The sequence below is a fragment of the Hyperoodon ampullatus genome (genome assembly GCF_949752795.1).
Source record: "Hyperoodon ampullatus genome assembly, contig: scaffold_117, whole genome shotgun sequence".
Taxonomy (NCBI): Eukaryota; Metazoa; Chordata; class Mammalia; order Artiodactyla; family Ziphiidae; genus Hyperoodon; species Hyperoodon ampullatus.
In genome coordinates, this window is record NW_027640609.1 from 1,180,398 (window position 1) to 1,187,640 (window position 7,243).

At 37.5% G+C, this 7,243-nt stretch overlaps 1 pseudogene across 1 annotated transcript; it reads right to left on the bottom strand.

Annotated features, from left to right (window-relative positions):
* Positions 1 to 1,700: 1,700 nt before the first annotated feature.
* Positions 1,701 to 6,071, bottom strand: LOC307070094 (ferritin heavy chain-like; annotated as a pseudogene). Its single transcript has 2 exons — positions 5,995 to 6,071; positions 1,701 to 2,203 (listed from the first exon to the last, which is right to left on the bottom strand). The product of its transcript is annotated as a ferritin heavy chain-like (transcript).
* Positions 6,072 to 7,243: the final 1,172 nt, after the last annotated feature.

A 7,243-nucleotide genomic window follows, 5' to 3' on the forward strand; every position in this document is an offset into this window, starting at 1 on the left:
GTTGTTTCCAAAGCTATTTTCTTTGGAATACTTTTCTGTGAGATTTGGTAGAAAAAGAATCCCATGATCAGAATGTTTGGGGAACACTAAATATTTAATCCCCACGTTATACATTCAAAATGTATATTTTTTACACAGACATAAAATTCCTAGAGTAAACAAAAACTGAAAAAACAAAACAAAAAATCCTGCTAATTCGATTAATACAAGTTTTCCACTGAACACTTGTGAATGTTTTCGAGGCACTGGCTGATACTGAACACAGTCTTGGGAAGGCTGATCTAAGGAATTAAAATTCTGTAAATTATGAGGAAAACACTTTTAGGTGAGAAGAGATGCATATGGTAGCAGGCTTCAGTATTCTGTATTTCCATTCGGGAAATTGTTCTTATTTGATCCCTTCCACCCTTGATCCTTTTTCCGTGCAGTGGACTCTGTAGTAGGGATAAAGGGGAAAATGTCATTTAGTACCCTAGAAGACCTATTTACTCTACTGTAAATACAGTGGAGGCTGGTAAAAGTGTGTTGATAATAAGACATATTAGCTTAGGTTCTCTTGGTAGCAAATAACAAAAACTAAATCAAAGTTGGATATATGAAACCCAAGGGCAGAAATAGAGCCAGGCTCAGGAAAGGTCTAGGAAGCAGCTATATCATTTCCAGTAATGTGATCGCCGAACTGCTTTTCAACAAAGGACGTCTTCCTAATGAACTTCAAAATGAACTCTGCTGCTGGTTGGAATTAAAAAAAAAAAAAAATATATATATATATATATATATATATATATGTATGTGTATATATATATATATATGTATGTATATACATATATATATATACACACACACAAGCATGTATATATACATATGATACAAAGAAAGAAAACATATATAAGTGGATGTTTTGTTATTACAACATGCATGCCAGGCATTGGTGACCATGGGAAGTCACCCCCGTGTTTCTGAGCAAGACAGCCTAACACTCATTTTTCCATTATCAGTGTTGCCCAGAGTGAACTTGTCAAAGAGATACTCCACCATTCAGACTTCCAAACCCCTCCACCCCCCATCTTGCTACTCATACTTAACCATTAGTATCTGCATAATTAATGCACATAAACATTTCAGGTGAAACTGAAGACACCCGTTGTTTTAATCCCTGCCCAATCCCATTCCCTTCACTTGTTCCCCAGAGGCAACTGCAATCATGATTTTCAGGCTATGGTTCTATACTTTCACTATGCACATGCACCCACATTCACCAGGGACCCCTACCTCACCCCACCCCACCCCAGTCTACCCCGCATATACCTACATTATTTATAAGGGGAAGACTGATTTTGTGTTTTCCAGGGCCCCATGGAACACCTTCTCCCTCCCACTGTGGGGATCCTGAGCTGCATATGGTTGGGGTATGGCTGTGTTCAGAAACTCCTGGATACCTGTTTTAAAACTTAAAAAATGAGAGATTTGCCCACATGAATCAACCAGAGACCTTTATTTATTATGAAAGAATAACTTTATTGGAAGAAAAAAAAGTTGAGTGATAAAATAAAGTCCAGGAAAAGAGTCCTGCACTTGTTGCAAAAAAACAAAAACAAAACTTAAGTGAACTTCTGCAAGGGCACTATTGCTGTCTGCATGGCAGGCACGGTGACCAGGGCTCTGATCACCCCGTGGCTCTGCGGAAGTCCAGTCCAGGCTCAGTTCTTCTTGTCGCTGTCGCCCAGGGTGAGCTTGTCAAAGAGGTACCCTGCCAGGTCGACGTCCTGGGCCCCCATCGTGCTCAGGGTGGTGACATGACCCTCCAGCTCTCTGATGAGCGCCACCTACTGGCTGAGGTCGTGAGTTGCCAGGAAGTGGCGCAGGTGGGGTCGCACTTGTCGGTGGCCAGCTGGTGCAGTGGAGCACGCTCCGGGTCACTCGCTTCTCCAGGAACAAGGCGCACCTCATGGCCTTGAGGCCGCTCTTGCACTCGTCACTGACTGGCTTCCTGATGTCTTGGAAGTTGAGGCGGCCCCCGCGCTGGTTCTGCAGGCGCTTCAGGCCCTGGGCCCGCCGGCTGTGCTCGTGGGAGCGGCGCAGGAAGAACCGGCTGAAGTGCTTCAAGGCCACGTCGTCGCGGTCGAGGTAAAAGGCCGCGGCCAGGCACACGAAAGAGGCGTGGAGCTCCAGGGTGAAATGGCTGTTGACGGCGGCCTCGCACCTGCGAGGGCGGCATGCTTAGCGTGGCGGGCGTGAAGGCCAAGGTGAAGGCGAAGCCGCGGGGCCTGTGGTAGCTGCCTCGGACGGAGTCCCTTTCAGGTTATTTACCAATTTCCTTCCTCTTGGGTAAGTGCAGACTTTTCTTTTCTTTGTCAGAAAAAAAAAGGCTTAGATGCATTCTTAGAGCAAATAACTTAACTGTGTGCATGTATTTATCCCCTCCAACCTCATTTGTCCTTTCACTGCCACTCAGCAAGCATTTTTTTTAATCCCTCAATTATGTTGTATGGAATGAGCCACAGTGGTAGGAAATACCATTGATCTCTAATTATCTTTCATTCATTCATTCAATAAATATTTATTGATTACTTAATATGGCCCAGGCACTGGTATGGGATTTGGGCATATATTAGTAACAAAGAGAGACAAAGTCTGTTCCCATGAGGTTTGTATTCTAGTGGAGAAGCAGACCAAAAGAAAACAAAACAAAAAACTGCTGTTTCTCTCCCTTTTTTGTCTCAAGTAAATACGTATAAGATATTACACATGTATATGATATTAAAAAGTCAATATTTTCTTAGAAGTTTAAGGATGTTATAGTGGAAGACGTAAGACCAATCTAGGTATTTATAATTAATTAATTCAACATTAATTCAACAGCTATTTATATACAGTATTCCAAATATGTGTCACTGTTTGACTCTGGAGATACACAGAAGAATCAAACATGGTCTCTGTTCTCAAGGTACAAGAAAGAGTGATGGACTGTTTTAAGTGCTCTCAATGGTTTTAAAGCTTTTGGATAAAATAGCTGTTTTCACTTAAAGTTTTATTACCATGCCTTTGACTAATGTACTTTTTTGGTGGGTCTCTTTGAAAGCTCATGCTATGCTATAATCATTGTTTATGAAGGAAGCAAAGGATCAAATATCAACTGTCACATTGTAAACTTATCTAAGCAATTTTAGAGGCATTTAATTGTTGAGTCTGTAAAGAAATAGAATAATAAGAATGTCTATTTGATAAGTTGATTTTAATGATAGGATCATACATTAGAGATGGAGAAGAACTGCATGATCAGTTTCTCAGTGAGATAAAATTGTATTCTATGTTTGCTTAACACCAGTGTTTAGTCTTAATATAATTGCAGTCTTTCAAAAATTTCCTTGGAATAGTCCATTGTAGACTTCACTGGAAGAATCTATTTAAATAGAAGAAATCTTGATTTTGTAGAACATTTTCTCATTATGTTCCAAGATTATTTAATAATTAATTTATCTGGACAACTTTACTCTTCAAATATTAAAATAATACTATTGAATGGTTATATGTGTACTAAGGGGGTGATAATGGTGTTTCTCAGATGTTTTATCCCTCATCATTACTTCCTAGGTTAGAAGATAATGTTAAAATACATGTTATAACTAAGAGAAACCTAAGGTTTAAAATCTAACTTTTTTAAGGGAAATGAATAAACTAGCATGAACTGGAACCTCAAATTTCCATGAAGGAAATATACATATATATAAACAAAAACATTGCATGCAGTTTTTCTTTAATGAGGAATGTAAAGCTAAATACAAACACAGAATGAGAAAACTTCAGAGCAGATCATGTTTTTAGAAAAATTTTAAATTTTATTTTTTAAATTTATTTATTTTATTTTTAATTTTTGGCTGCATTGGGTCTTTGTTGGATGCGGGCTTTCTCTAGCTGCAGCAAGTGGGGGCTACTCTTTGTTGCAGTGCGTGGGTGTCTCATTGCGGTGGCCTCTCTTGTTACGGAGCACAGGCTCTAGGTGCTCGGGCTTCAGTAGTTGTGGCATGCCGGCTCAGTAGTTGTGGCATGTGGGCTTAGTTGCTCTGCGGCATGTGGGATCTTCCAGGACCAGGGCTGAAACTCATGTTCCCTGCATTGGCAGGTGTTTTCTTAACCACTGTGCCACCAGGGAAGCTCCCAAATTTAAAAAATTTTGACAATCAAATTTTATAGTTTATAACTTGGTATGTGCTAAGATAATGTCTTTTAAAATATCAGTATAGGACTATAAGATGAAGGTTTCTTTGAAATATTTGTGGTCAGTGTTGGTATTATGTTAGGATTCTCCAGAAAAACAGAACCAATAGAAGATATGTTTGTATATTATATAAAATAAGGAATTAGCTCACATGATTATGGAGGCTGACAAGTCTCAAAATCTGCAGTTGCCATACTTGAGACCCAGGAGAGTCCATGGTGTAGGTCCAGTCCAAAGGCCAGGAGGCTCAAGACCCAGGAAATTCAAGTTGAAGGCAGGAAAAAACCATGTTCCTGCTCCAAGGCAGTCAGGCAAGAGGAGTTCCCGCTTACTCAGAGGAAGGTCAGCATTTTTATTTTATTCAGGCCTTCAAATGATTGGATGAGGCTCATCGACTTTAAGGAAAGCAATCTGCTTTACTTAGTCTAGTATTTCAAATGTTAATCTCATGGAAAAACACCCTTTCAGGCACAAACAATAATATTTGACTAAATATCTGGGTACCCACTGGCCCTTTGAAGTTGACATATAAAAATTAGCTATCACAGTATTATTCATGATAAATGCAGAGTCAACTAATAAAAATTCTCATGCTATAATCTGCAAAAACTGTTTTGACTTTCAGTTCCCTTCATTAATTTAAAAATGTTACAGAACTAATAGTTACACAACTGATATTAGACAATAAGTTCTGACTCCATGTCAATGATTAGCTCTCATTCATTCATTCAGCATATTTCTATTGAGCACCTATTATATGACAGGTATTTTATAGGTACTAACATAAAACTTGTTCTATAAGCTCTTCATATCTGTATTTCTTTTGTAGCTAAGTGCTAGCAAATGTTACATATAATTCCTTCTTTGAAAATTAATACATGAAGTAGTATCAATGGTATAATCTTAAGGAAGTAGACCATATGTAGCAGCAGTTGGTGGCTTATCTCACTCTCTGTGGTGTGTGTGTGTGTGTGTGTGTGTGTATATATACATATGTATAAATAAATCATTTAATGAGAGGTAGTGAAAAGTGATACATCAATATTATATATCTCTGGGCTGTTCAATCTGCATTACCTCATTATTACAGATACTGGATTAAATTTGATTATTATTACCCATATTTTACAGATAAAGAAATTGTGAATTAAAGTATGTAACATGATCAAACACAGAGCTTGTAAATAGCAGAGAGTGACAGTCTGAATTGGATTCCTCTCTAGGTAGTTTGGGAAGTTTGGCTGGATCATGAGCTCCTTTAGAACAAAGACTGTTCAACTTGTGATGCTAAATTTCACATAGTAGGGGCTCAAAAATATAAATTAAAATATTGAGTGGCCTATTAAAAGCTTTAGTCTCGTTATTTCTCCAAATTAAACAAATGAGTGGGAGTAGATGTTGAATATATATTTAAACTCTGTTTCCTTTAGAAGGAAAAAAATCAAAGACACCCAATGGTGATAAATTACTATTATAATTTTACTTTAATATGCATAAACATAAAACCAGGCATAGAAATTGGTATGCTTTTATAACTGTAGACCGAACAATTTGTAAATATATGCAAATACAACTATAAAACTATTAAAATCAAAATTAAGAAATTCCAATTATGCATCAGATTATGCTTTTTGTCTTAAACACAGTCCCTTCTCACTGAGAACATACTAGTTGACCAGATGCAAGTTTCCTTTTGAGTGTGCCATGCCTGTGCCCCGATATCCATGAAACATCTCAGTTCTCTACCACCCTTTTTTACTGAAGACATGACATACTTTAGCTCATATGATGATTCATAATGTACTTTTGCTTTCAGGTAGTGGAAGTCATCATTCAAATATTGTCTGTCCATGTTCTTTTTTATTAGTTTGTGAAAAGTAATTCTGATGCAGTTTGTTGATTTCATGAAATACCATTAAAAGTCTCAGTAACGTCAATAACTGAAGAGGCTGTTCAAACTGGGAATTGAGGGGGAAGAGAACTACTGACAGAATTTTAAGGGATAACACTCTTCTCTTTGAGTTTCATTCTATTAAACTATTTTTCACCTCCCAGTCATCACTTTAAAAGGAAATTTTAGTGTTTGCAGCTGGTAAAATGTGACTATAAGGGTGGACATGCGACAGTTGTCCTTTTTACACTAGAACATGCCAGCCTAGCAGCAGTCACACTCAGTGTGATTCAAAACACACACGCAGGCATGGACAGTGAGTTTATGCTGCTGCATTGAGCTATAGACAGATCAAGATAATTCTGAAAATGCTTCCAGGAATTTTTCATTTGGATGTAAACACAAGAACAGATCCATGGAATTCACAAATACAGGTAGAGAACACTGAGTTAGAATGACATGGACACACCATATATCTAGTCAATAACTATTTAGGACCTAATATATTCCAGCTTTGTGCTAAATGCTGAATGATTGCAACAGGCGTTGACTTTAATCTCATGGGCCCTAGAGTCGGTTTCAGTTCACTATGTTCACTGACAGAATGTATATGTGATGAATGTAGAATTAGATGCTAATGAGTTGATAATAGAATATGTATATATATTGAAATATTCATATATATTCAAGAATATTTTGTTTGAAATCTTTACTACTATTGTCACAGATACAGAAATTGCTACAGACGTTCTCATACCTTTTCCTACATAGCAATTAGGTTTAGGGAAAATAATTTTGGTGGAATAGTGTTAGTCAACCTACAAATCCAGAATGTCTTGGTTGAAGGTGTAGATACTTTGTTTCACTAAAATCAAGTGTAAGTTTTTCCAAACAAGTTAGGAAAAAAATGCAAAATCCTTATAAAATGTTCCTTATGATTCCATACCTTACTATACTATTAACCCAATGTGTTAATAAGCTTGTATTTAATGTAATCATTATTCTTCATAATTTGACATGAGTAATGTGCTCTCACATTTAAATTTTCTAAACTTTTTGTTTTTGTTTTTGCGGTACGCAGGCCTCTCACTGTTGTGGCCTCTCCCGCTGCGGAGCACAGGCTCCGGATGCAC